The 27,504-nt window shown below is 40.1% G+C and overlaps 1 protein-coding gene across 3 annotated transcripts in view; it reads left to right on the top strand.

The window, feature by feature from the left end:
* Positions 1-1,686: 1,686 nt before the first annotated feature.
* FRMD6 (FERM domain containing 6) overlaps positions 1,687-27,504 on the top strand; it is an 80,898-nt gene continuing 55,080 nt past the window's right edge. Inside the window, exons 1-2 of one of the 3 annotated variants that reach the window (XM_042989692.1) lie at positions 1,687-1,777; positions 14,443-14,576. The gene's annotated coding sequence lies outside the window, so the exon portion shown is untranslated. Of the gene's footprint in view, positions 1,778-14,442; positions 14,577-19,004; positions 19,217-27,504 lie in introns of those variants that run through there. The other 2 variants (XM_042989694.1, XM_042989693.1) reach the window with 2 other exon arrangements.

Here is a 27,504-nt window from a genome sequence, read left to right on the forward strand (position 1 = left end):
CTCATTAGACATCAAATTAATTTAAGATCTTATCAACCAGTGTTTACTGTGCACTCATTCTGAATGCATCTAAAAAAGCGAGAGAAAAGTGTGAGCCTCCACGTTTAAATGCCTACATTGTCGTCAACCAGTGTAAGCCAATTTTTAATTTTACTGTTAATTAAATACAACTACTTTAGAAGGCAGTCATTGAAATGTAGTTCTGGTCCTTTTTTCCATAACGGAATTATGACTTTAAATGCAATACCCTTAGACACTGCTGCTTTGCTTTATCAGAAATAAGCTCTGAATGTATTATCAATTGTGAAAAAAGATCACAGCTGCTTCTAAGATTCAGTTCCAGTGTCATAGTTCCTCCATTGTAAAAGCTGTCAATGAGGCAACTATTCCAAGTTAGCTTCAGCCCTAATGAACACAAAAGTGAATTTCTTTTGCCAAGCAAACGAGGCACACAGACAGGCATACTTTCGACCAGTAACAGCCAGCTTTACATATTTATGTTTGGACTAAAAGAGCAGAGCAATTTTTAAGTTGGCTTCTGTAAGCATAAATCTGATTTTGGGTATTGTCCTTTCTCAGGTCCTCCTCTTCTGGTCTCTTCACCCATTTGTCAGACCCAGAAACATACACAGCCTTACTCCTTTAGTGAAGGGCCCTGTGGGGTATTACTGCTACACTGGCCAGGGGTCACTGGGTCAGCAATCAACATAAGACCTAGGAGGGCAGAAGCCCGAGAGGCGGGAGCACTGTGCACCAGGGGTCTGGGGACGACGTGACTCTCCCTTGGCTCCAGTTCCCAGCAGCAGGTCCTAGTGGGCACAGGTTGACCAAAGAGGCGTAGCTCTTTCCCAGACCCAAGAAAATTCCGTAAAAACACCTTCCGGGGGCCCTTTGCATCACCCGGCGCTCTCTCCAGCCACCTCCAGGAGCGGGCAAATAAAATTTCTGAGGGGTCACGGACACTAAAAGCACAGCCAATAGAGGCTGTGTCTACCTTCACAACTGGAGAGACTCAGCAGGGGAGGCTTGGCTTCCGGGCGGCGCCCCCACCATCTAGGATAAAACCCGCGAGGGCGCGGCGTCCCGAGTGGTGGGTGGGCCGGTGGGTGCGGGACAGAAAGACGGGAGGGAAGCTAGGAGTCACGAAGCCTCCTCCGCTGGGATCGCCTCCTCTTAGAGTGGCCTCCCTCCACTCCGTCGTTCAGAATTAGTAAAACGGTGCTCAGGCCAAACAGCCGCCCCCGCCCACCCAGACTTGGGCTCGGGAGGGAGGGTTCCCGGGGAGCGGGGCCGAGCGTCGGAGAGGGCCATTCGGCCAGAAGGGGGGAGCTGACAGTGTCCCCTCCCGCATCTGTCGCGTGAGGGTAAGGGCTAGATGGCAGTGGTCCACGTACGGTGCCCTTCTGGGTTCTCCTCCTTCCTCAGGACCCGAGAGGAGTGGCTCCCTCCGTTTGCTCCCACCTTCGTGTCGCGGCACCCCTCCGCGGGACGCTTGGTTGGGTCCGGGGCGGGGCCGACAGGCACTCCACGTGCGGCCGCGAGCTAGGCGCTCTGCTCCCGCGGCCCGGCGGCCACCCCCGCCACCTCGGGGCGGGCGTGGGGGCGGAGCCTCTGGGGGCGGGGCGGGAGGCGTGGGCGGGGGGGCGGGGCGGACGCGGAGCGCTCGACAAGCTGCCGGGGCAGAGGGGCTGAGAGGAGCCGGGCTGGCGCGGCGCAGGCAGGAAGGGACGAGGACCTGGGAAGAGTCCGACGCCTGGTGCTCCGGGCTTTCTGGGAGGTATGAGCGGGAGCTCGGCGCTTGGGGGCCTCCCAGTCTGTCCCCTGGCCCGGCCACCGCGCCCCGGCTACCCACTGTGCCCCCTGCCGGCCGGGCGGCGGCGGCGGCTGGACGGGACTTTGGGAGGGTTTCTGGGAGTCGAGAGCCCTAGCCAAAGCAGTGTCTTCCCTGCGTCTTTCTTCGCCTTCTTTTTGCTTCCTCGACTCTGGGCTTCGGGCACCGGGCTGGAAGGTCGCCTCTCCGCGGGTCAGAGCTCGCCCACGCCGGGGCGGGAGGCCGGGGCCCCGGGGCAGCCGAGCCAGGCAGCGGGGGAGGCGCGGAGCTCCGGGGCCGCCTCTGCGGCGAGGGCGGGAGGCCGGCCGGGGCTGCGGGCTGCTCCCCGGGCTCACGGTGCCGCGCTCGGCTCCCCAGTGGTCTCTGGCGCGCTGTTCCGGGGGCGCTTGTCGGTTGCGCCCCATCGGTCGCCACTTTGACGGGGCGCCGGGGCCAGCGCGTGAACCCTGAATTCCTGGGTGCCCTGCCGCCTGTTGTGCGTGCTCCGGGGGAGGGCAGCCCGGCTGCGGGAAGGGACCCGAGAGCAGCCTCTGCCCCACGGACCCTGAAAGTGTCTAATCGGGGAGCCCGAGATTGAGCTGGGGCTCGGCGGCGCCAGAAGGGGGCCTCGGTGGGATGCTAGTGGGGGGCGCGGCCTGCAGAATTTGGGTTCCTGGAGGTGCTTGCGGCGCGCAGGCCCGGCCCGGGGCAGCAGAGACCACCAGCCTGTCCTCGAGGAGGACCGGGAACTGTCACGTATGGACCGCTGGGGGCCACCCTTGTGAGATCCACAGGGCTTAATAACAGTACCTCGAGTCCTGGGACAGCGTAACCTAATAGTGAGGGCGTTTTCTTTAGGGCATGAATAAATGGAAAGGTGTCAAAATAAGCATATTTTAAAGTTGAAACGAAAACTGGCAGATTTTCAGGTCGTGCAGTTGTGAAGTTAAGTGTCCAAAGAAATATTAGCTCTTTTACACCCTTTTCGTTTTTATTTTTTGGCAAAAATCTGTTTTGCCAGAATTTCCCTCAGGAGCTTTGCATGGCCCACAGTGGGGCAGGAAAACTTGAGCAAGCGTTCTCAGGTTGCTTTTGACTTCAAGCCTGTGCTCTCCAGGTTTTTTGAGTGTGCAGAAAAAGTGTCTGATTCTGTTTTTCTCTGGGATCCGACGATGTTTGTTTATTGGGTTTATAAGCATCTATTTAAATTCAGTTTTTGCACGAAATACTCCCCGTTGCCACAGGGTGTAGTTTAGGGATTAGAAAATACTGTTGGAGAAAGCTGCTAGTGGCTTCATTTTCCAAGAATGTAAGTCATTTCCTTTCTGTGATTTCAGGGAGTTGATATTTCACAGCATCAAAACTTTGTGGGGAAAATTTTCCGTAATACATCTGTCATTAAAAAGGCTTTTGACTTTTGGATTTTGTCTTCTTAGAGCAGCACATAAATTTAGGCTCAGCAATGTTGAAGGATAAGAAGTTTGTCAGAAACTGCAGTATTATGAGAGTCTTGTAGAAAGTAATTTTAACAACCACCAAGACTTACAGCCTGCACCATCGAGATGGGGGAGGGGAGAAGACCAGAGGAGAGAGACAGGAAAACAGATGCTTTTGCTGTTGTCCTTTGTAGTACAAAACTTGTAGCAGTTAATCATTTTCCTTGGGTGTGGTTTTGAGAAATAAAAGTATTACGTTAAAAAGGAAAATACTGCACAATATGAGGCAGCTGACATTTAAATGCTCTTTCCGTATGTTTGTAAACATATTGGATTTATATTTCAAATTAAAATGGACCTTTGGGATCATTAGATGAGAAGGGTCCCCCAGGGGATATCTTCTATCAAGTTATCTGCAGGATATCTTCTCCAGAAAGCAGACTGACTGTAATAGGAACTAATTTTCCCCCTTTTGAATTGCTTGTAAAAATGCCGGAGATCTGACACTGATGGACCACAGTAATCAGCAGTCCTTGCAGAACTCAAAACATCTTAAGGGAAAGGAAATCTTTCCGTGTTTCCACTCCCTCCTTTTTGGGGGGCACCCTGGGTAAGCTACCAGCTTCAAGTACATAATTTGAACTTGCTGGTTGAAGATGCTCCTAGCTCTGCAGTGAAACAATAGGAGCTAGGAGGAAGACCCTGCTTGTTTGAAAGCAAAGTGCCCATGTGCTAGGTGATCACTTCTGGCAACAAGTTCTGTAAAAACTCATCCAGTTGGGCTAGCTGAATCCAGAGAAGGGGGTTGTAGAGCTTTTCTGGTTTCTGGACTTTGTTTTCACTTTTAACTACACTTATAAAGCCTTTGGCTTTCAGAACTTATGACATAATAGACTGTGTAGCCTTTTGTGGCAGATGCTTGAAATGAAAGTTTCAAACAGAATTGCTTTTGACTGAACTGTCAAGTTCAGAGTTTAGTGTAAATGAGTCCTGTCTCACAGCTAACTTTTTTGATAAAGGAGTTCTTTGTAGTTTTCAGCGTGGATGCTGCACATTTTGATTTCTGAGACTGTGGGTTTAAAAAAAAAAAATAAAACCTGCAAACAATTATTTTATTACATGAAAGCCAGTACCAAGAAAAGATTAATTCAGTCCAGATGTAAAAATGTATGTGAATTTTAGATTTGGATGATCTCAACAAGTTTTCCCTTTTGTTGATGAAACTGCCTGGATCCCAGATGGCATTCACAAACTGTCCCTTAGGTGGTTTTCTGAGTTCAGAACTAAATTTTAGGGGCCTTCTGTAAAGTCACTTGAAAATTGTTTTAAGCATTCTCAAGGATAGAAAGTTTTCTCTATTTATGCAGAGATAGGTTTTTCCTATTCCACATGAATGCAAACCTTATAAATGCCCTGGTTTGGTAAATGAGCCTGTGTGTTTCATAAGTAGGAAAACCAGAGGTATTCAGTATTGTGTATCCTTATGAACAAAGCATAGAAACGTTGGCTTTCATTTATGCAATTCCAACTTTTTAAAAAAATATATTTATTTATTTGCCGGGAGAGCATGAGCAGGGGAGGGTCAGAGAGAGGGGGACAGAGGATCTGAAACAGGTTCTGAGCTGATAGGCTGACAGTGGCCAGCCCAATGTGGGGCTTGAACTCATGAATGGTGAGATCATGACCTGAGCCAAAGTCAGATGCTCAATCGACTGAGCCACCCAGGCGCCCCAATTCCAACTTTATTTTTATAAAGAGTTATAAGTGCGTTCTCAGTCTTTAATAGGATCCTGTTGTAACACAGTTTGTGGTTTCTGATAAAGCAGTTGGTCCTCATATGATGATCCTGTACCCTGCTCCCACACCAAGAAAGAACAAACAACTTAGAAGAAAACTTCAGTACTTAAAAAAAAATCTGTACTTCCAACACTAAAGTTACTAAGTGTTACTAAGGGTGTGTGTTACACACTTAAAATTATATATTTTTAAGAAGTCTTTGTTTATGTAATTATACATTTAAGAGTTTGATTACATTGTGATTGCATATTAAACAGTTGAATGTAGGAGGGGGGAATGGAAAAGAAATAGTGATGGAATTTTATGAGTGGTGAAATTTTAGTTAAAACATATCTTTCCTAAAACCCAAACAGGAAAAATAGTATTGTTGGCTTCTGCAGTTAAACTTTGATACAGGGGGTAGTTGAGAGGGTTTTTTGAATTGCACATTATCCTGAGGAAGAGGCTTTGGGGGCCTATAAAAATAAGTAGAAACAGGTTAAGGGAATAATTTGAGAGGAAGGAGGAAGTAGAATACTGGACAATGAGTTGCAAGGAAAATCTGAACTTAGAAGGATGCATATTTAAAACAAGGCTGAAGTAGAGAAAACTTTGTATTTAAAAGTGGAAATTAAAAAGCAAGATCTTTTTTAGCAGAGAAAAAAAGGATTCATGTTAAAGTGCCCTACAAAATCTGCATACAATATGAAATGGTGCTGTTATGTGCTACTCATCCTGGAAAGCTTGTGTGCATTTGTGTTAAATTGCTGCTTTGGTCTTAAATAGTGTTTAGGGACTGGATGCTTATTATTGTGCCCCACCACCACCCATGCCACTTCTCATTTTGAAGATTAAAAACATTTTTTTGTCTAAACTCTAATGATTCTACAAATACTTAATTTTTTTTTAATGTTTATTTTTGAGGGACAGAGAGACAGAGTGGGAGCAGGGGAGGGGCAGAGAGAGAGGGAGACACAGAACCAAAGCAGGCTCTAGGCTCTGAGCTGTCAGCACAGAGCCCGACACGGGGCTCGAACTCACGGACCATAAGGTCATTCCCTGAGCCACCCAGGTGCCCCTGGTTCTACAAATATTTAATTACTCCCCCAGCATTTGTGAGAGCGACAGCCTGCCTGCCATGCTGTAAGACCAGAGGGGCTCTACAGTAATAATGGCCATAGTTATGATAAGATTTTGAGTGAAAACAAGCTATCAGTGCTTCCAGATTATCTGACATGATTTGGTGGTGTAATTACTTCGGATGCAAGTAATGCATCAGAGTATGATATCACTCTTGATACGTATCAAGTGGAATCAATCATGCAGTATACCATACTGATCAAAACGATATCATACAACAGTGGGAGGGGGAAAGGAAAGAAATCTCTGATCTGACATGAAGAATCGTCTCAGGAGGAGAAAAATGTAGCACTGCATCAAATTCAGATGAACCAGTTACAGGCCAAAGGAGACAGCAGTGTTGACTAGAGCTTTCTTGGAGCTGTGTGTAGCACAGCATTTTCTCCAATGCCTTTTCCCACTCGTGTGGCCTTTTCCTAGCAGAGTTTAGTCTGCACAGCAAGAAACTAAGAGATTTTTGCCATGACCCAGTGTATTTCATTAATGTGGTAACTGGGATAATTTGGACCAAAAAGATCTATTTAGAACCTCAGTATTCCTAATTGATTATCCAGGGATATTTTCAGCTGTTTTCGAATAACTCTGCCTTTGTACATAGATACGATACAACTTTGAGTAGTAACATTTTATAGGTACATGAAGACAGAGAGAAAAACAATTATTTTATACTGTCTTCTAGCCACAGTTTCATATGAAGGAGGAAATGATTATAAAAATTAAGCAAATTCCGGATGAAGATTTTAGGAAATTAATGAAAAGCTCACTTAGCTTTTTGGGTAGTTCTTTGTGTACTTACATCAAATGAGTAATTATTTAGTAGTGGCACTTGTACTATCCAGTCTCAGTAGATACAACCAGGCAAATGCACGGATCAGAAGTATATCACGAAGTGGTCATATGCAGGCAGCTGGCATCCAAGCCGAAAAAACATCATTATCTGCTCCCCAGAAGCCTATCTTTACATTCACAGTCCCTGCCCCAGGGATAACCACTGTTCTTTCATTGCCATAGGTTAGATGGTTTTAAAAAAAAATTTTTTTTTTAACGTTTATTTATTTTTGAGACAGAGAGAGACAGAGCATGAATGGGGGAGGGTCAGAGAGAGGGAGACACAGAATCTGAAACAGGCTCCGGGCTCTGAGCTGTCAGCACAGGGGCCCGATGCAGGGCTCGAACTCACGGACCGCGAGATCGTGACCTGAGCCGAAGTTGGCGCTCAACCGACTGAGCCACCCAGGCGCCCCTTAGATGGTTTTTTAAAAAATGGTTATTTTGAGAGAGAGAGGGAGAGAGGGATTCCCAAGCAGGCTCCACTCTGGCAGCCCCTCAGGCCTCAAACCTGCGAACCCTGAGATGATGACCTGAGCCAAAATCAGGAGTCAGACGCTTACCTGACTGAGCCACCCAGCCGCCCCACTCAGACTGCACGTAAGTGCAATCAAATAGAAGTTCTCTCTTGTGTCTTCTTCAGCTCAGCATAGCGTCATGTCCACATTGATGCAGGTAGCCGTTCTTTTTTCTTTTTTTCTGTGCATGAATATATCCAGTGTATTTATCCATTCTGTCGATGGACACTTGGGGATGGGACTAATATGTGGGGTAGGACCTTTTGAAGGCTCAAGAAAAGTCGAGCACCTTGGAGTTGAAAGGAGAGTATAGTCTTAAGATTAAAAGAGAAAATTACTTCAAAAACGTAAGGGAAAAAAAGAGAAAGGAACATTACAAAAACACTGAAGTCTCAGCTCAGTCCACGGAATCCTATTGTTTCAGGGACACAGGAACATACCAACTGGATCTTGCCAGATTTTAACTGAGAACTGGAAAGAGGGAGGAGGCCATAGGTGGCAGACAGCCTCATCAGGTTTTAGAAGTGAAGGGACTGAAGCCCTGTGAGGTTGAGTGACTCAGAGTCTCACAGGTAATGACAGCACCAAGTGAACAAGCTCCTTCTCACGCTCAGTCTGGTCTAGGTTCGCGCCATCTGAGGGCTGACAGCCGGCCCTCTGCTCTGCAGTGAGTCCACTGGCCTCAGGATGGGGTGCTTTTTTCTGTCAACACAAAGGGATTGTGTGGCTTTGTTCAGATAGACTCAGACCTGCCCGGAGAAAACAGGGCAGTGGTCCAGTGAGGAAGAATTTTACCTCCTCTAGGCTGGTCTGCCTCTGCTCCCATGCAGAGCCCTTTTCTCCTTCTTCCTGTGTTCTAGGACTTTCTAGTGAGAGGTTGGGTGTCAGGTGCCAGGTAGGTGACATCTTGAGGTCCCTCTTGACTCAGTGTTTCATTGATCCACAAGTGATCTAGGCTGGAACTCAGTTTCAAAGGACTGCTTTCTAAATATTTTCAGAGTAGTTCACTCTTAAGAAGATACTATGAAAAAGTCTTTGTTTGTTTGCCTCTTCCTGCCATTATGTCCTCACTGGTTATACACTTTTCTCCTCCCTTGGACACGCTTCCCCCTCCTTCAAGTTATCTTTTCATAAATATCTGTGGAAACATCCTGTCTCTACCTAAAACAACAGTGAAATTCTGATGCTGATGTCTGTGGCAGTCTCCAGGAAGCATTTACTGTAAAACAGAGGATTATGAGAAATCTAACAGATAAAGTGCTTACAAAGGAAAACAAATGATGTAGATGTTTTTTTTTTTCTTTTATGTTTCCCTAAAGGGGAAAAGGGCATTTTTCATGGTTTAAGAAAAGGCTCAGAATTTTGACTTAGGCTCATGAGGAAAGTGAAAAACAAGTAAAATAGCAGAAGTGTTACAAATGGGTAGTAAATATATTCTGCTCAATGAAATACTGCTTAGAACAGCAAAAACCTAGCATGTGCAATCTTAGAAAATTAAAAAAATGTGCTCACCATAGGGTCATGTCTCTGACAAGTTCCTCACTGAAATTACTGCAGAAAAGAATAGTACATTTCAGAGGCAACATGGAAGAGAAGCAGAAAAGTCTAACGGTAACAACAAGATCTTTGAATCAATCCTCTGGGGCACAGATCCAGGCTCCACTATTTTCCTGTGTGTAACCTTGAGGAAGTTACTTCGTTCTCCGAACCTCTTTTTTCTTACCAGTAAAATGAGGATAATGATAGTAACTATCCCACAGTGTTGTTTTGATTACTATATGAAAGAGTACGTAGAAAACAATGGCGTGGTCTGACACATAGCAAACTGTCAACTGATGTTAGCTCTTACTACTTAAGACAAAAAAAAAAAAAAATGATGTATAGGATTTACAGTTTTTTTGGAAGTCCCTGAGCCTTTAATTTATAAGCAGCTCATGGGATGGTATTATATTTTGTTTTCGATGACCTTCAACAGGCAACAAAACCTAGTGTTTCTCAGTTACAGATACTGGGCAGTCTATATCACAGCACTGAGAATATCTGCTGGCCTATCCCGTTGACCACTAATTGATTGAGTTATTTTTCCTATTTCTCTTCTGATTTCCAGTAGTCTTACTCAGGCTCTCAGCTTCTGCTTGCTAGATATATATGCCTTTCCAGATGCTAAAAAGTAAATCTACAGATTAAAAAATAATCTCTCTTTATGATAATGAAGGCCGAACAAAGTATTTTTAAACTTAAAGACTACCAGTGGCCCATGTCTTTTGCTCTTGTACCCTATAAACTACATGTGCTTTTAAAGAAAACTACTACTGGGGCACCTGCCTGGGTGGCTCAGTCAGTTAAGCATCCAACTCTTGATTTCAGCTCAGGTCATGATCTCACAGTCTGTGAATTCAAGCCCCGCATCAGGCTCTGCGCTGACAGTGTGGACCCTGCTTGGGATTCTCTCTCTTTCTCTCTCTGCCTCTCCCCACCTTAAAAATAAATAAATAAACATAAAAAAAAATAAAGAAAACCACTATTATTGGTATAAAGCAATTATTGTTTATTTCTCCCCTCCCCATCCCCACCATTGGCATAGTTTCTATAATGTGGGTCAGACCCCTTTATAATTTTCTCTCAGTAGGCCCAAAGCTTAAGATTTTAAACCACTCATTCAATGGAAATTAATAGTCTGGAAGTTTCAAAAGGAACATTTAAGAAAGAGTTAAGCATATTAGAAAAAGACACATTTACATCTAAACAGCATAATTAGAAGCCAGTCAAAATAGGCACAGGATCCTCCAGAATAATTGTGATGTATCATCCCACTGTGTTCTTTAAAAGCAGGACCTACCCTGCACAACCCATGCTTGTTATGTGTTGAATAATATCTTGAACTTATGAATGTTTTTAAAACATTAAGTTTCCTAAGCCCATCAGAAATAGGTTTTATGTCTCTATGAAGTATCCTGGGACCGTGTTGGCGATTTGAAATACAATGGCCACAGTAGGACTTACCGAGAAGATGACTCGAGAGAGGAAGTTGGCCACACAGAGATACCTGGAGAACATTGTTCAGCAGAGAGACCGGCAAAGGTCTCAGGTGGAAGTGTGCCTGGTGTGTTCCCGGAACAATGAGAAGGTCACAAAACAGTAATAGATGAGGTCAGAGAAGTTTAGGGGGCATGTCACGTAGGGCCCGTTTGGTGGACCATTTTAAGAACTTAGGCTTTTACTCTGAGTGAAATGGGGAATCATTGGAAAGCTTTGAGCTGAGGAGTAAGGGTTTGATTTACATTTTAATAGAATCACTGGCTGCTGTGTTGAGGTAGAAAAATGGAGCAGGGTGGTCGGTCAAGGGCAAAATCAGGGATACAGGTTAGCAGTTGTTGATAACAATCCAGTTGAGAAATGCCAATAGCAGTGGAGGAGGTGGTGAGAAATAACCAGGGTTTATTTTGTAGATCACACCACCTAGATTTCTTGGCCAGCTGTTTGAGGAATATGAGAGAGATCAGAGTAAGGATAACATCAAGGCTTTTTGCATAATTATGGAGTTGCCATGAATTGAGGTGGGGATCTGATTGAGGTTGGTTTGGGAAAGATAACAAGGAGCTGTTGTAAACACGTTATCTTCGACTTCCAGGTAGAGAGGTTGAGTGTGTTGTTCGATAGCATTCTGGAGTTTCAGATGCCCAGGCTAGAGATTCAAATTTGGCAGGTGCCGAGAGAATTTGGATGAGATCCCTTGGGGAATGTGAATAGACAGAGAAAACAGTCCATGGACCAAGCTTTGGGTCATGCTAGTATTTACAGTTTGTTGAAGAAGAGAAGAAATCTCCTAAGAAATTATCTTACGACATAGGAATTATGCACACATTTCTAACATAGTGGATCTAATTGTCTCCATTTCCTAAATAAGTGTTATTATTAGAAGATACTCTTATTTCTGTTGACCCACAAAATGGGAAGAATGAACTGAGAGTTATTTTTCTATGATAAGGCACTTGGGCTGAACCTGAGGTATTTCAGCCTTTAAAGATTGAGTTGGTAAGAAGGGACCAGTAAAGGAGAATGAGAAGGAGCAGCCAGATGGATAGGAGGGAAATGGGAAGAATATCCTTGAAGTCAAGTAAAGGAGGTGTCTCAGGGAGGAGAGAGTGAATCAGTGGCGTCATAGGTTACTGAGAGGTCAGGTAGGGTGAGGACCGAGTTGCTCATTGGATTTAGCAAGGGAAGTCATTGGTTACCTTGACAAGTGCTGTGTTAGTGGAGGGGTGGGGCAAAACGTGACTGGAGTGGGCTCAAGAGAGAATAAAAAGCTTATGAAAGAGAATTATAATTTTCCTTTTATTTATTTATTTGAGAGAGAGAGAGAGAGAGAGAGAGAGCATGAGAGCAGGGGAAAGAGGCAGAGAGAGGGAGAGAGAGAGAAAGAGAATCTTAAGCAGGCTCCACACTGAGCTAGGAGCCTGACATGGGGCTTGATGGCATAATCCTGGGATCATGATCTGTGCTGAAATCAAGAGTTGTACACTCAACCCACTGAGCCACCCAGGTACCCTGATAATTCTTATTTTCTGTTCAGTTTCTTATAAACAGTATTGAATGTGAGTACTTTTTAATATGTCTGATAGAATGTGGGGTAGAACTTCAGAATACTAGAGGCCATGAGGGGTCTTCAGCAGGCTCTGACAGGGATGGGGGTAATGGGGAGCCTTTGAGCTTCCCTCTGGTTATTATTGGGAAAGCTCCCAGCGTATAGATTGTAGTCTGTTTCTTTTGAAATAGAAAATCAGTTGTAATGCAGTGTCTTTATTCTATGTTGCATCCCTTTAGATAAGAACTATATCCTGGAAGCACTGTCACTTTGTGTTGAGACTTTTCTGTTTCTAGTAAAGACGTGTTCCTTACTTCAACCCATTGATCCTTTACATGAAAAGGGTATAAGAGAGCTCCTGTGAGACATGTGCTTTGAGTTAGCCTCTTTTTCGGCAATGGTGATAGATTTGAGCTGACCAGGCACACATCGTAGTGCCCCACGAACCTGGAGGCCTTTGTTCACAGAATGGATGGCTCAGGGTAGGGGTTCCCAAGAGCCAGAAGAATTTAAGTAATAGAAACATTGCTTGTTTAATAGTTCTTTTATACTTTGTTGATAGCTTCCACTCTGAATATTATTTCAAAGCATGTGATTAAGCAATTTTCATAGTTCTGTATTGTATATCATAATTATGCACCAAGAATTTTCTCTTCTGGGAATTACCTTTGAATTATAATGCTAACTTTCTGTAATACTGTCATCAAAACGAATCAACAAGTCTCTGATACTAATTATCTTTTCTTTCCCTAAGCTTATTAAAATGTTAACACATCAGCCTTTAGTACTTAAATATTGTTTTTGGATAGTTAAAAGCTTACAGTGAATGGTAGAATTAAAACTTTGCTACATGTGTTCAAGTGTTGTTTGGTGATAAAAGAAAGTGTAGTAATAGTCTTTAGAAAGTTGCTAAGTATGGGAAAATGCTGGAAAGAGCAAAGACTCTTCTTTTGCACTGGATTATGGTGCATGTTTTTTGAGAAGTGGAGCTCCAGGGACTGTGCGTGTGTGTTTCTAGTGGGTTGTGGTGTAACATAATGTCAGCATTCTCTTAGGCACTGCTCTGTCAACACTGCTTTATTAGTATCATTTTGAATGTTTTTTCAGCTGAAACTTATAAGTCACTCTACAGTTTGTTAAATGAACATAATTGGCTTGTAACGGAGAAATACACAAGACCACTGTGAAATAATTTGGCAGTGTTGAGAGTTGTACGTGGTAAAATACTGGAGTGTGCAGAGGTATAAAACTAAGCAAATTTTGGAATAAACGTTAAGTCTCTTAAGTCAGTGACTACAGGATGAAGTCCAGATCTCTTGAGCATGGAATTCAATATCCCAAACCAGAGCTCCAAACCTGTGGCCCACCGGGAAGACTGGCTACAGACGTATTTTGGTTTTTAACATAGCATGAAAATAATTATTTGCCAACTTTTAAAAGTTGAAACTTTTCACTTAAAAAAAATTGAATTTTATATCTTCTTTTGAAAAGCCGGAAGGCCTGGCAATGAGTTTTGGGGAGCAAGGTAACAACTTCCCCTTTTATATGGGGTTTGTACTCTGTAGCCCACCATACTCCCCAGAAGAGATCCTCTTGGCCCCAACGTTGAGACCAAATTGCTGTCGGCATTTTCATCCTGCAGGCTTCACTCCTTTCTTGCCTGCCCCTGTAGGCATGGGAATTGACTATCCGTGTGTTGTAGTCACTTGGATTCTTCATAATGTCATCTCACAGATCCGTCAGTCTATCCCAGTTCTCCTCGTAGTCCCCAGTTGTCTCCATTACCAGGCTAACTACGACATACATACTTAGTCTGGGTCATGCTTGCTATTCTTGCACTCAAGTGAGCTGCAGAATGCTTGTGTCACTTCACTGGAACTTAGTACATCCTGCTTTATATTGTCATCTTTTTATATATTCTAACTTACCAGCTCGAAGTTTCTCGAGGACAACCACCATATCTTATTTACTAGTGCCTAGCAAATTTACTCTAGATTTACTAGATTAATTATTGTTTAGAGTTACCTTCCAGTAATGGTGGAAGGTATATATAATTATAGTGGTGATTGAGAAGAATTAGAAAATACCCAAAACTCGTATAAAATCTATTTCCTCAGACAGGGCAATCTTAATTTACTATATTGATTTCTTTGTAGCAAGATTTATATCATTTATTTGAGTATTAAGTCACCACCTCATGTATTGCCAGTTTAGATTCTGTTATGTAGGTGGATGACGTTTCCAAATAAGGGGAACTTTATTACATACCATTTTATAATTTTAGATATGCTTCTTTCTAAGGCTAATACTGTTTTAAATGTCTTATTTTTTCATTCATTTGACAAATAGTGAGTACCCTATGTAGAAGGCCCTGGAGATAGTATGAATTCAACAGGCATGATGGTACCTGCTCTCCTGAAGCTTTAACCCATTAGCCAGAAAGGCAGATATCAGAAAACAGAATGTATAATTGTTTAATTTTGGTAAGTATTACCAAGAACTGGGGGGTTCTCTGAGACCTCCTAACAGCAGTCTGGTCTGAGGGTGGGGCTGTAATAGGGAGTATAACATAACTGAATTCTAAACTCCTTGACTTTCTCATAATGCCATAGCAGTTTATAAAATACTCTAAATGTAAAAATTTAACTTTAGAGGGGCACTGGGTGGCTCAGTCGGTTAAGTGTCCAACTTTGGCTCAGGTCATGATCTCACGGTTCGTGAGTTCAAGCCCCGTGTCTGCCTCTGTGCTGACAGCTCAGAGCCTAGAGCCTGCTTCAGATTCTGTCTCTCTTTCTCTCTCCCCGCCTCTGCTCATGCTCTGTCTCGCTCTCTCTCAAAAATAAACGTTAAAATTAAAAAAAAAAATTAACCTTAGAAACAAATAAGTGGTAATTTCTGTGACAAAATAAGAGTTAAAAAAATCTCTAAGGAACTTACCATTGGCTACAGTCATTACTTTAATGAGGAAGAATGAATTATTTATTTTCTTTAATCTTTATTTTTGAGAGAGAGAGACAGACAGAGACAGAGTGTAAGTGAGGGAGGAACAGAGAGAGAAGGAGACACAGAATCCAAAGCAGGCACCAGGCTCTGAGCTGTCAGCACAGAGCCCCACACGGGGCTCAAACCCATGAACTGCGAGCTCATGACCTGAGCTGGAGTCGGATGCTTAACTGACTGAGCCACCCAGGTGCCCCATGAAGAATGAATTATATTTTATAACTCTAGAGTTTACTTTGTTTGGTACCTGAATTGAACTCTATTTAAATAAGTAAATGAAAGACAAAAAGGAATTTGGGCTAGAAATTTCAGATATAGCTAACTCGTAAACTAACTTTTATTTTATGAAACTGTAATTATTTTAAAGATGTTTACAGTGAGGACATTTCTTATGGCTTCCGAAAGTAGGATATAAAAAATAAACTGACTTATTCCCTCAAGAGTGAGTAGTGGATCGTACCTTTATTTTATATTTCCAAGCCCGTGACTAAAAAATACTAATAGTTTATTAGTATGATCTTGGAGTGATGTAATAGGGTATTATGAAAAACCTCAGAGGTAACGTTAGTAGCATATGTGAGCCAAAAAATAGAGTGGAATTTTGTGTGGTGTATATATTTTATCACAGCAATCAGAAATGCTTTAGGCATTTTTCCCCCCAAAGAAAATAGAATTCTATACTTAACTAAATCCATCTAAATATAGTGGTAAAGTTAATTTTTTGCATAGCTTTGCATCACACTGAAACAAAGGTCAGCTGTAGTGGTGCCATGTCTGAAATTTCTGTTGAGAAACTCATGTTACTGGTAATTATAGAAAGAGACTCAGAAAAATTAACATACTGAAGTAAGTTTTAGTTCAAATTCACCCAAGATTTTCAGATGTGAGCTTAAGGAAATTTAAGGAAATCAGATCAGGAAATAGTTTTTAAGAAATGTCAAATGTCATGTAGAATTTAAAATAAGTACCAGATAAATCTTTTTAACCTTAAATATTCATTAACTGAGCCCATGTCAGTTTTAAGTTGTGAAGAGGGTGTTTAACAGATGATATGTTATTTACTAAATTATTTGCTTTTACTGGTGCCTACAGAAATATAAAGAGAAGTTTTCATGAATTTTAGTTGTAGAGTAAAAACTAGCAGGGAAAGCTGATGAAAGTTAGTTAACTTATAAAACAAAGTTGCCTTTAATGATTGGTTGGCTTATGTATTCTTGAACTAGACTCGTAATTGACCAATACGTTTTCAGGAAATTTGTAGTCACCATATTATAGATAAAGGATCTAAATTAATGCATTTTAATGTATGAACTATTTTCAGTTGAGGGGCCTGAAACAAATTCTCAATTGCCAAGGGGTTGGGAAAGGCTCTGAAATGTTTGGGGGCTTGTGTAGCCTGGTTGTGGTCAACTGAATTCCATTTTCTAGTGCTTGAATCCTGACCAGACATGTTGCAGTGGTGACTGAGTTTGTGTATCTTTTTCTGGTATGATATTATTGTCTGTGTTATGGATGTTAGTCATGTCTTCCCAGGTAGGCAGTACTGTTTGAGGACACATAAGAGGTGATTTCTACTCTCTTGAATTCTTTCATAGCTCCTATAAAACTGTTGACTCTTGACTTCAGCCCAACAGTGTTGTGGCTTTATTCTTTCTGATCTGTATGATGTGAGAGAGCTGCCGTCTAGATTTAAGCCTTCAGCAAGTCCAGGAAGCATCTGACCCATTAAAAAAAGTTAACAGAATTGTGTTTGTGTGTATCTCCCGAGTCTGATGTATAAATGATGTATATCAATAGCACAATAGTGACATGTATTCATATTTAATATTGGCGTTGGAAATACACATTTTGTTGCTTAAACATTCAAAAGGCCATAAAGAATACAAATTTTGTTCCGTAAACTTTCAAAAGACCATAAATACAGATTGGATTTTAAGCATTAATAATAGAATGCAGCAATAGAAATTATGTGATTTCTCAGTGCAAGAAAACAAGGTCTCTTGAAATACCTCAATTAGGGATTTCCTCCCAGCCTGCATCAGAACAACGTTTCTTGTTTCCTCATGCCAGATGTCTTCTTAGTGATGGTACACCACGCACTGGGGCCCAAGACACGAGCCTAATCCACTGGAAACGCCCATTCAACCATTCTTGCAGTTTTTCCTCCTTGGTTTGACATGTGGTGGTGTCCACCCTCGTTGTGATGATCGAATTGCCTGTGAGGAGGTAGTCCTGAAATGACACGACCCTCCCACCATTTGAGTTGATGTGCTTGGCCCTGTGCCTAGGAGCGAGATGATAACGGACCTCATAATTTCTTATAAAATAGTTGATATAGTCTTATCTTACTTTCATATTGGGGGTGGGGTCAAAAAGTTGGGATTATTTCTAAATGAAATTTTTATATTTGCTGCGCCACCCATCTTTGCTGTTGTCTTGACCTCCTTATGAATGTGAGTTTTAACTTCCCCTGCCTTCTGTTTCTTCAACCCTCTGTGTTCTGTTCCTGCTTCATCTGATCGCCTATGTATCCTCTATTACAAAGAAAAAAACAACTCTGCATGTCGTATGTTCTATAATGGGATGAAAAGGCTCACAGACAAGAATTTAACTAAAATCATGTACAAGGATTCTACTCCTTCCTAGTTTCTTTTCTACTCAAATTGTGCGTGTGCGTGCGTGTGTGTGTGTGTGTGTGTGTGTGTGTGTTTCCCCTGAGGATATTAATAAAGTTATTTTATAAGTATCTTTATGAATTTAAACCTTTCACAGGCCAGGAGCAGTTGATCCATAAAACAAACTAAAAACTGTGTTTATAAAAATCCATGTTGTGTATCTCCCAAATCTGACATATGAACAAAATATAACTTTCATAACAGTAATATGTAGTTAGATTTAATGTCACACTGAAAAATATAAATTGTATCTGTGTGAAAAATATAAATTTAAAGTTTTCAAAAACTAAACAAAGATTGAATTTTGAAAATTACCAATAGAGTGTAGTTATGAAGTAGGACATTTTCCTCAAAGAAACAAATCAAGATGTCATTGATTAGCTTCCTATGATAATTTATATATATATGTATATATATATATACACATATATATGTATATATACATATATATGTATATATATATATACATATATATGTGTATATATATACAAACATATAAATATATGTATATATGTATATAAATATATATAAATATAAATATATATAAATATAAATATATGTGTATATATATGTATATACATATTTATTTATTTAAAAATAAATATACATATAAATATATGTATATATATGTATATATATACATATATATAAGTATTTGATTATGGGAATAATTATGTAATCATAAGAATAACTATAAATAGTGTTCTCTCAATTCTCTTTGAGATGCTAAAATGTAAAGTAAAATAATAGAATTTCATAATGGTGTATGCATATTAATTGATAAGGTTTTTCTACCTAAATGCAGATAGAAATGTAGCTATACAGCACGATTAAGAATTCTGTCATTAGAGTTTGGTATTATAATAAGTCATTGTTGAGAAGTTGAATTACATCTGATATTTGAGTGAGGTCACAGATTTTTTTTTTTTTTTTATTTTTTAGAGAGGGAGAGCTCATGAGCAGGGGAGAGGGGCAGAGGGAGAGAGAGAAGAAAATCTTAAGCAGGCTCCATGCTCAGTGCAGAGCTGGACACTGGGCTCAATCTCACAACCTTGGGATTATGACCTGAGCCCAAATCAAGAGGGATACCCAACCCACTGAGCCACGCAGATGCCAAGGTCACACATCTTAAAGTATTGTTAGATAATGGGATATACTACTGAGATGAAATAATGCATTTGAAAGTGCTCTGTAAATGTGGTATCCCATGGAGACACCTCAGGGTCTTATCATAGATGTTATCTGGGTGGTCATTTACTACCCATAGGTGTGGGCAGGAGAAAGAAGCGATTGTTACAGCGTTTACCCTGGACTGCAGGTGGTGAGCGGGAGACTCTGACACTGGAAAATGAAACATTGATGCGTACTTGTGGGGCAAGGATACATGGTATTTATCAGATTAAGAACCATGATTTGTATATATTACCTTTCTCAAAAATTAAAGGAAGGTGAGCATGTCTTTCCTTTAACTAGATATTCCAGCATCATCATAATTTATCTCTATGTGACATTTTGTAGGTTACTTTATTTGATCCTCAGAGTAGTAGTCCCTGTTTTACAGATGAGAAGGTTAAATAATTTGTATGACTTGACAACTTTACCTGAAATAGTTGGTGAAAAACCAGAACATGATACTCTTCTGACTCTGAGGCCTGTGCTCTTTTTTCTTGCTACCAGTCATCCTGTTGATAAAATATTTCTAGAGTATTTGCAAAATACGGTGTGACATTTTGATTTCTTTTTTTTTTTTAGTATTTTTTTAAGTCAATTTTGGTTTCTGCCCAATGCTAAATCAACTTTTGTTCCTTAATTAGCTTACACTGATGTTGCCGTAGAGAATTTTTTGTGTCAGTCCGAACTAGATAGGGTAGTCTTTTCAAACATACTATACTTCCTGTGATAATGCATTTAACTTGACACAAAATTCCTGATCATTGGATTTTATTAGAAGACAGCAAGACATGCATAAAATTTCACACTATTAATCCTTTGTTCAGAGCAGCTGTTACCTTGAAAAAAACCTCTAGTAATTTGTAGGATTGGTTAATAAAGGAAAATTAGAGTAAAGGTGTTTTTGGAATGATGGCACATTGTACATTTAAAGGTGAGACATTAAATACATTTGCTTGATTTCCCTTTAGAACATTATAATCTTTAAGTGCTAGTGTTTTATGGAAACATACTACAGGCCTTTCTGTAGGAAGTTTTAGACATGTGGACTTTGTAAATGAACCCGAATTTAGCATGAGAACATCTGCAAATCTTTCTTTCATTCAACTCTTATTTATATGCCAAGCATTTTGCTGGAAATTCAATGATGAACAAGGCATGGACCTGTCCTCTGGAAATTAGAGCCTGGTTGATGAGGGAGACAGACAAACCAGTGAACACTTAAACCATGTGATATGTGAAATGCTACCTGTTTAAAACTCTGCTGTGCTATTTTTGTTTAACAAGAAATTTTCTTTTATCTCTCCGGAATTCTTGCTAGGTAATACCATTGGTAAACATCAAAAGGCCCTAACTTTTGGTTTTACTTAGTATCGTTTAAAATTGTAGTGTTTTTTCCAAATCACCATGAATTCCTACCTTTCAATTTTTAAGGTCAAGTTTAAACTTTCGGAAGCCATGGGTTTAGCCAGTTTAGGTAATAATACCAGCATCATGCAGCAAAGGGTTTGAAGTAATGTGGTGTTACTTAAACACATAAGGCGCTTCAATGAACATGTAGATTCATTATATTTGTTTAAATTAAATCTTTAGTTATATAAATTGCATGCAATAAAAATAAAGTTCACAAATTTTAAGTAGATAATTTGGTAACTTTTGAGAAATGTGTATAATTATGTAACCAGTGTCAAAGTCAAGATATAGAACATTTTTGTCATGCCAAAAAGTTTTCTTCAGCCCCTTTTTAGTTAGTCCTCTTCTCTTCCACCACTTTCTCCTTTTTCTCCTTCCTCCCACCCCAGTTATCCATGACAACTACTGATCTTTAGTTTTGCCTTTTATAGAATTTCATGTAAATCGAATCATGTGACCTGTAGTTTTTTTGTGCTTTGCTTTTGTATCTGGCTTCTGTCCCTTAGCATAATGCTTTCTGGATTCATGCATTTTGTTGCATATATCAAGTTTTTTTTTTTTTTTAATTGGGTAATATTAAGTTGTCACAACTTGTTCATTCATCTGCTATTAATGGATATTTGGATAGTTTCCAGTTGGGAATGGAAGTTTATTATGAATGAAGTTACTATGAATGTTCATGTATAAATTTTTTTTTAATTTGAGGCACACCAGTTCATTTATATTTTTAAAATTTTTATTCAAGTATAATATATGATTTTACATTAGTTTCAGGTGTACAATATAATAGAACAATTCTATACATTTCTCAATGCTCATCAAGATACGTGTACTTTTAATTCCCTGTATTTATTTCACCCATCCCTCCACCCACCTCCCCTCTGGCAGCCACCAGTTTGTTCTCTGTATTTATTTATTTTTAAGTGTTTGTTTATTTTTGAGACAGAGAGTGAGAGAGAGAGAGAGAGAAGGGAAGGGGCAGAGAGACCGGGAGAAAGAGGATCCGAAGCAGGCTCCATGCTGCCAGCACAGAGCCCAATGCAGGGTCCAAACTCACAAACCGTGAGATCATGACCTGAGCCAAAGTCAGAAGCTTAACTGACTGAGCCACTCAGGCTCCCCTGTTCTCTGTATTTAAAAGTCTGGTTTTTTGTTTCTCTCTTTTTGTTTTTTCTTTGTTTGTTTTGTTTCTTAAATTCCATGAATGAAATTCTCTGTGAGTGAAATCACACAGTATTTGTCTTTCTCTGTCCTACTTATTTTATTTAGCATTATACCCTCTAGGTCTATCTATATTTTTTTGCAAATGGCAAGATTTCATTCTTTTTTTTTTTTTTTATGGCCGAGTAATACTCCATTGTGCACATATACCACACCTTCTTTATCATCTATGGATGGAACTTGGGTTGCTTCCATACTTGGCTATTGGAAATAATGCTACAACAACCATAGGGGTGCATATATTTTTTTGAATTAGTGTCTTTGTTTTCTTTGGGTAAATACCCAGTAGTGGAATTACTGGGTCATAATAACTTTTTTTTAACTGTTTTTAACTTTTTGAGGAACCTCCATACTGTTTTCCACAGTGGCTCTACCAATTTGCATTCCCACCAATAGTGCGTAAGGATTCCTTTTTCTCTACATCCTTACCAACACTTACTTCTCGTCTTTTGAATCTAGCCATTCTAACAGGTGTAAGCTGACATTTCTTTGATGTGCATTTCCTTGATGATTAGTGACATTGAGCATCTTTTCATGTGTCAGTTGGCCACCTGCATATTTTCTTTGGGAAAATATCTATTCATGTCTTCTGCCCATTCTTGATTGATTGGATTATTGGGGGGTTGATGTTGGGTTGTATGAGTTCTTTGTATATTTTGGATAGAACTCTTTCTCTGGTATATCATTTGCAAATATGTTCTCCCATTCATTAAGTCGCCTTTTTTGTTTTGTTGATGGTTTCCTTCATTCTGCAAAAGCTTTTGATATGGTGTAGTCCCAGTAGTTTCGTTTTGCTTTTGTTTCTCTTGCCTCAGGAGACATATCTAGAAAAATGTTGCTAAGGCTGATGTCCAAGAAACTGCTGTCTATATTTTCTTTCAGGAGCTTTAAGGTTACAGGCTTCACATTTAGGTCCTTAGTCCTATTGTATATAGTGTTAAAAAGTGGCCCAGTTTCATTCTTTTGCATGTAACATTCTAGTTTTCTCAGCACCATTTATTGAAGAGACGAGATGGTCTTTTTCTCATTGTATATTCTTGCCTCCTTTGTGATAGATTGACTATATAAGCATGTGTTTATTTCTGGACTCTATTCTGTTCCATTGATCTATGTGTCTGTTTTTATGTTGGTACCATACTGTTTAGATTACTACAGCTTCGTAGTATATCTTGAAATCTGGGATGGTGATGCTTCCAGCCTTGTTCTTTTTCAAGATTACTTTGGCTATTTGGAGTCTGTGGTTCCATGTGGTATTATTTGTTCTAGTTCTGTGAAAAGTGTTATAGGTATTTTGATAAGGGTTGCAAGTGTAAGTCTTTGGTGGATGTATCTTTTCGTTTATCTTACTCAAGTACCTAAGAATGAGTTCTATGATAAATGAATGTTTGACCTTATAAGAAGCTATTAATTGTTTTCCAAAGTAGTTATATATCATTTAACACTCTCACCAGCAGTGTCTGAGAGTTCTATTTGCTCCATATTCTCACCAAGGTTTGGTATTCTCTGTCTTTTCAATTTTAAACATTCTAGGGGTGTGCATTGTGGTATCTCACTGTAGTTTGTTTTTTATTTTTTTATTAGAGAGAGAGCGCACATGTGTGAGTATGGGAGAGGGACAGAGGGAGAGAGAGTGACAATCCCAAGCAGGCCCCGTGCTCAGCATGGAGCCCACTGTGGGACTTGATCCCACAACCCTGGGATCATGACATGAGCCTAAATCAAGAGTCAGATACTCAGCCAACTGAGCCACCCAGGCACCCCTCACTGTAGTTTTTAATTGCATTTTCCTAATGACTAATAATATTGAGCATCATTTCAAATGCTTACTTGCCATTTGTGTATCTTTTCCTGTGAAGTGACTGTTTAAATCTTTTGGCCATATTTTTAAGTGAGTTTTCTTCTGTTAGTAAGAGCTATTTATGTATTCTGGATTTAAGTCTTTAATTAGATAAATGTTTAAAAATATTTTTTTCAGTCTGAGGATTGCATTGCCATTTTTAAACTGACTTGCAAAGAGCAGAAATTTTAATTGTAAAGAAGTCCAATTTTTCCTTTAAAAAAATTTTTGATCACAAAGATCTCTTAGAAGTTTTCTGTAAGTTTCACAGTTTTAGCCTTTATATTTGGATCTATGATTCAAGTTAATCTTTGTATTAGGGCCGAAATCAATTCTAAGTTTATTCCCTCAGTAAAGTACCTTGGCACCTTTATCAAAAATCAAATGACTTTTGATATATGGTTTGTATCTGGACTCTTTATTCCATCGACTGACATATCTTTAGGCCAATATTGTATTGCTTTAGGGGCACCTGGGTGGCTATCATTAAGCGTCTGAGTCTTGATTTTAGTTCAGGTCATGATCTCACAGTTCATGAGATTGAGCCCCACATGGGCCTCCATGCTGACAGCACAGAGCCTGCTTGGGATTCTCTCTCTCTCTCTCTCTCTCTCTCTCTCTCTCTGCCCCTCCTCTGCTCACACATGCACACATGCTCTCTTTCTCTCAAAATAAACTTAAAAAAAAGTAAAAATATATACTGCTTTAAGTAATGTATGTACTCTTTACAGTAAGTCTGAAAAATCAGATATTAAGTCTTCCAACTTTGAATTTGAGTCGAAAGGGCAGACATACTTGCTTTGTTCCAATATTAGGGAAAAACCATTTACTTTTTCACCATTAAGTGTAATATTAACTGTAGATTTTTCTTAAACTGTCATGACTTCTAGGAGCAAGTAATTTCCAAATTCCAGACAGAGTAACGCAATTGGAAGATGTTTTTGAAAGACTCCTTAGAAGGATTTTCAGGATTTTGTCTCTTCATTATCGCCAACTGTATCGAGGGTTACCAGCAGACAACCTACAACTTTCCAAATCTTATCTGAAAAAGAATTTTCATCCAGCTTTCCCTAGAGAGCCCATGATTAGTACCAACAACGTATTTTCTTAATTCACTTTTCCAAATGTGAAGGTCATGAAGGAAAATAGGCACTCATCTCTTAATGAGGACTTTTTGAATACTTGAATAGTTTTGCCTCTGGATCTGAGGTGATAATGATTCTATGGCATTTGTTGGCAGTATGTAACATTTTCTTGGTAGAATTAAGGCAGTAGGAGGACAGTGATGGACCACTGGTATTGGGCAGTAGTCCTTCCATGAAGAATGGCTGACCTTGGAGTAGGCTGCTCTTCTGGTTTACTCAGGATAATAGTCTGTAGGTCAGCCTCAGAACTAGCTGCCTTTCCAGGATGATTAGAGCCATTTGGAAAAAAAAAAAAAGCAATGCTAAACAGAGATAGGTTGGTTTCTGTTTTTTGTTTGATTGGTTTGTTTTTAACTTCAGCGTTGAGTTGTGGTTCCATTTTTCATGGAGGATTAACCCTGTCACTGTAGGGTAACTTGTAATTCTGATTTCCTTCCTCCACACCCTTTAAAAATCAGGCTTTTAAGTCTCTCTCACAGCATTAGAGGATGATTAGTATCAGGAGGAATGTTGTCTTTTGGCAGTATGCAGAGGGATGCACATCACAGAACCAGAAAATCCAATGAACAGGTAGGTCAAATGGAGACAACTTGACTGGGCTATTCAGTGACTCACTGTTCGACAGTGTGGACTTCACCAGAGAGTGCAGAGATTCACTGTTAAATGACTTTTTTTTCTATTCTCTTTGGGATATAAGGTAACACTCAGGTTGGCTTTGGTCTCTTATTTCAAAACCTGGTTGAGAAGAGTTCTAGAAACAAGGTCTGTGAGTTGGTGTATGGGAAATAGAATATTACTATATAGGTAAATACTACTTGAAAATGAGATTTCACACTTGATGGACCTGGCAAATTTATGGTGGTTATCTTCTACAAGTAAGCTAAGGGAATTAAACGCTGGATGACAGGTAGAAGAGAGCCAACTTCTGATTGAAGGTTACCTTGGGGAAAACCTAAGGGATGCAGCCGTGGCTCCCAGTGATGTTCCTCACATTCATCTTAACAGTCTTGGATTTGTGTTTCTCCAGAATAGCACAAATCACCTCAGTCTCCTTGGAGAAGATTAGCTAATGACTGGATGATGCCCCAGGGGGGATGGGGTAGCTATATATAACTGGGAAGCCCTATATAAAATGAACATTTTTATCAGTTTTCTTAAGCAAGGACTTTTAAAACTGTAAGTCAGAGTTTTAGACTTTTTTTTTTTAATGATTAAAATAATCATTGTTGGGGTGCCCAGATGGCTCAGTCAGTTGAGCGTACAACTGTCGATTTCAGCTCAGGTCGTGCTCTTGTGATCGTGAGATCAAGCCCTACACTGGGCTCCACACTGGGCATGGAGCCTGCTTGGGATTCTCTCTCTCTGTCTCTCTCTCTCTCTCTCTCTCTCTGTCTCTGTCTCTTTGTCTCTGCCCCTCCCTTGCTTCTGCGTGCACATGTGTGCTCTCTCTTTCTCTCTCACTAAAAAAAAAAAATAAATAAATAATAATAATAATAGTAATAGCTGTTTTCTCTGACTTTTTAAATTGGTATTTTCAGATATCTTTATAAGTTTACGTGACAACTTTGTCTCTACCTTACTCACAGCAAAACCCCCAAAGAGGTGTTGAATAAGAACTTTTGTAGCAGTATAAAGCCTTGTTAGAATGTCCAGAGGAATTGCTTACTTTGAAGTCTGTAGATTGTGCTTTTGATCTTTTACTGTAAAGAGTACCTGGACCCATGAGTTTTACTTCATGCCCTTCTGCACGTTTGGCACATGAACAGTATGGGCACATGTGTGAGGGTGTGCCCTGATGCAAATGCTACCCTTTGGTTAACAGAGTAATTGCAGCCCATCATTTATGTGTATCAAGGTAAAAATTGGATTCCTAGCACCTCACACTCTTTTTCTGGCTTCATAAACTTCTTTACATATAATGCTACAACTGTCAGGGTGGAAGGCAGGTCTTATTAGCATTTGAGTACATTCACTTTAGTAAATCATTTTAACATATTTCTTAACTTTATATCAAAATGAACTTTTTGAAGAGAGACTAGATTAAATTAAATTGTTTCCTACTCATGGGAGTTTTTGAACAGAATTTAGAGAAGAAAAATCCTGGGGAAAAAAAAAGGATACTGGGTACCTAAAACTAACTGGTATTACCTTGGCAGATCATTCTCTCACCACATTGGTTTCTTCACCTATAAAATTATGGGGTTGGGGGGTGCGTGGGTGGCTCAGTCGGTTAAGTGTCCGACTTCAGCTCAGGTCGTGATCTCACAATTTGTCAGTTCGAGCCCTGCATCAGGCCCTGTGCTGACAGCTCAGAAGAGCCTGGAGTCTGCTTCGGATTCTGTGTCTCCCTCTCTCTCTGCCCCTCCCTCGCTTGTGCGTGCTCTCACTTGCTGGCTCTCAAAAATGAATGAATAAACTTACAAAATAAAATTGAATTAAGGGATTGGAGTAGATCATCTGTGAGATCCGATACAGTGGTCAAATTTTCATTTGGTTGTTCTTCTATTGCATTATTATTCCATTTAGTAGTAGATAGAATCTTAGAAATTAATACATATGCCTACTACTAACTTGTAAATACTGTAAAAATTCATTAACAACACCAGAATATCTAAGGCTTTTTCCCACTTCTGGGCCATGAAAACACTTATGTAGTGGGTACAATAATATTTTATAAAGATTATTTTAGTTTGCTGTAAAGTCTTTGCATAGGATCCTCAAAGGATTCAATTTATGTTAAAAGTAACAGGCTATTTATTTTAACAGGATTGCATACTTGTCGTACTTTATATATCTTTTTCAAGTTTAGTCACCAATATGTAGTTGTTTACAGCATTTTAAACAACAGTACCTCTGATAATTTTTTTTAATTATGAAATACACACATAGAAAAATGCCTGTAATGTCTGTGTACATTTTAAACAGTAATAGTAATCAACACCATTATATC

Source organism: Panthera tigris, chromosome B3, assembly GCF_018350195.1.
Source record: "Panthera tigris isolate Pti1 chromosome B3, P.tigris_Pti1_mat1.1, whole genome shotgun sequence".
In the NCBI taxonomy this organism is placed as follows: Eukaryota; Metazoa; Chordata; class Mammalia; order Carnivora; family Felidae; genus Panthera; species Panthera tigris.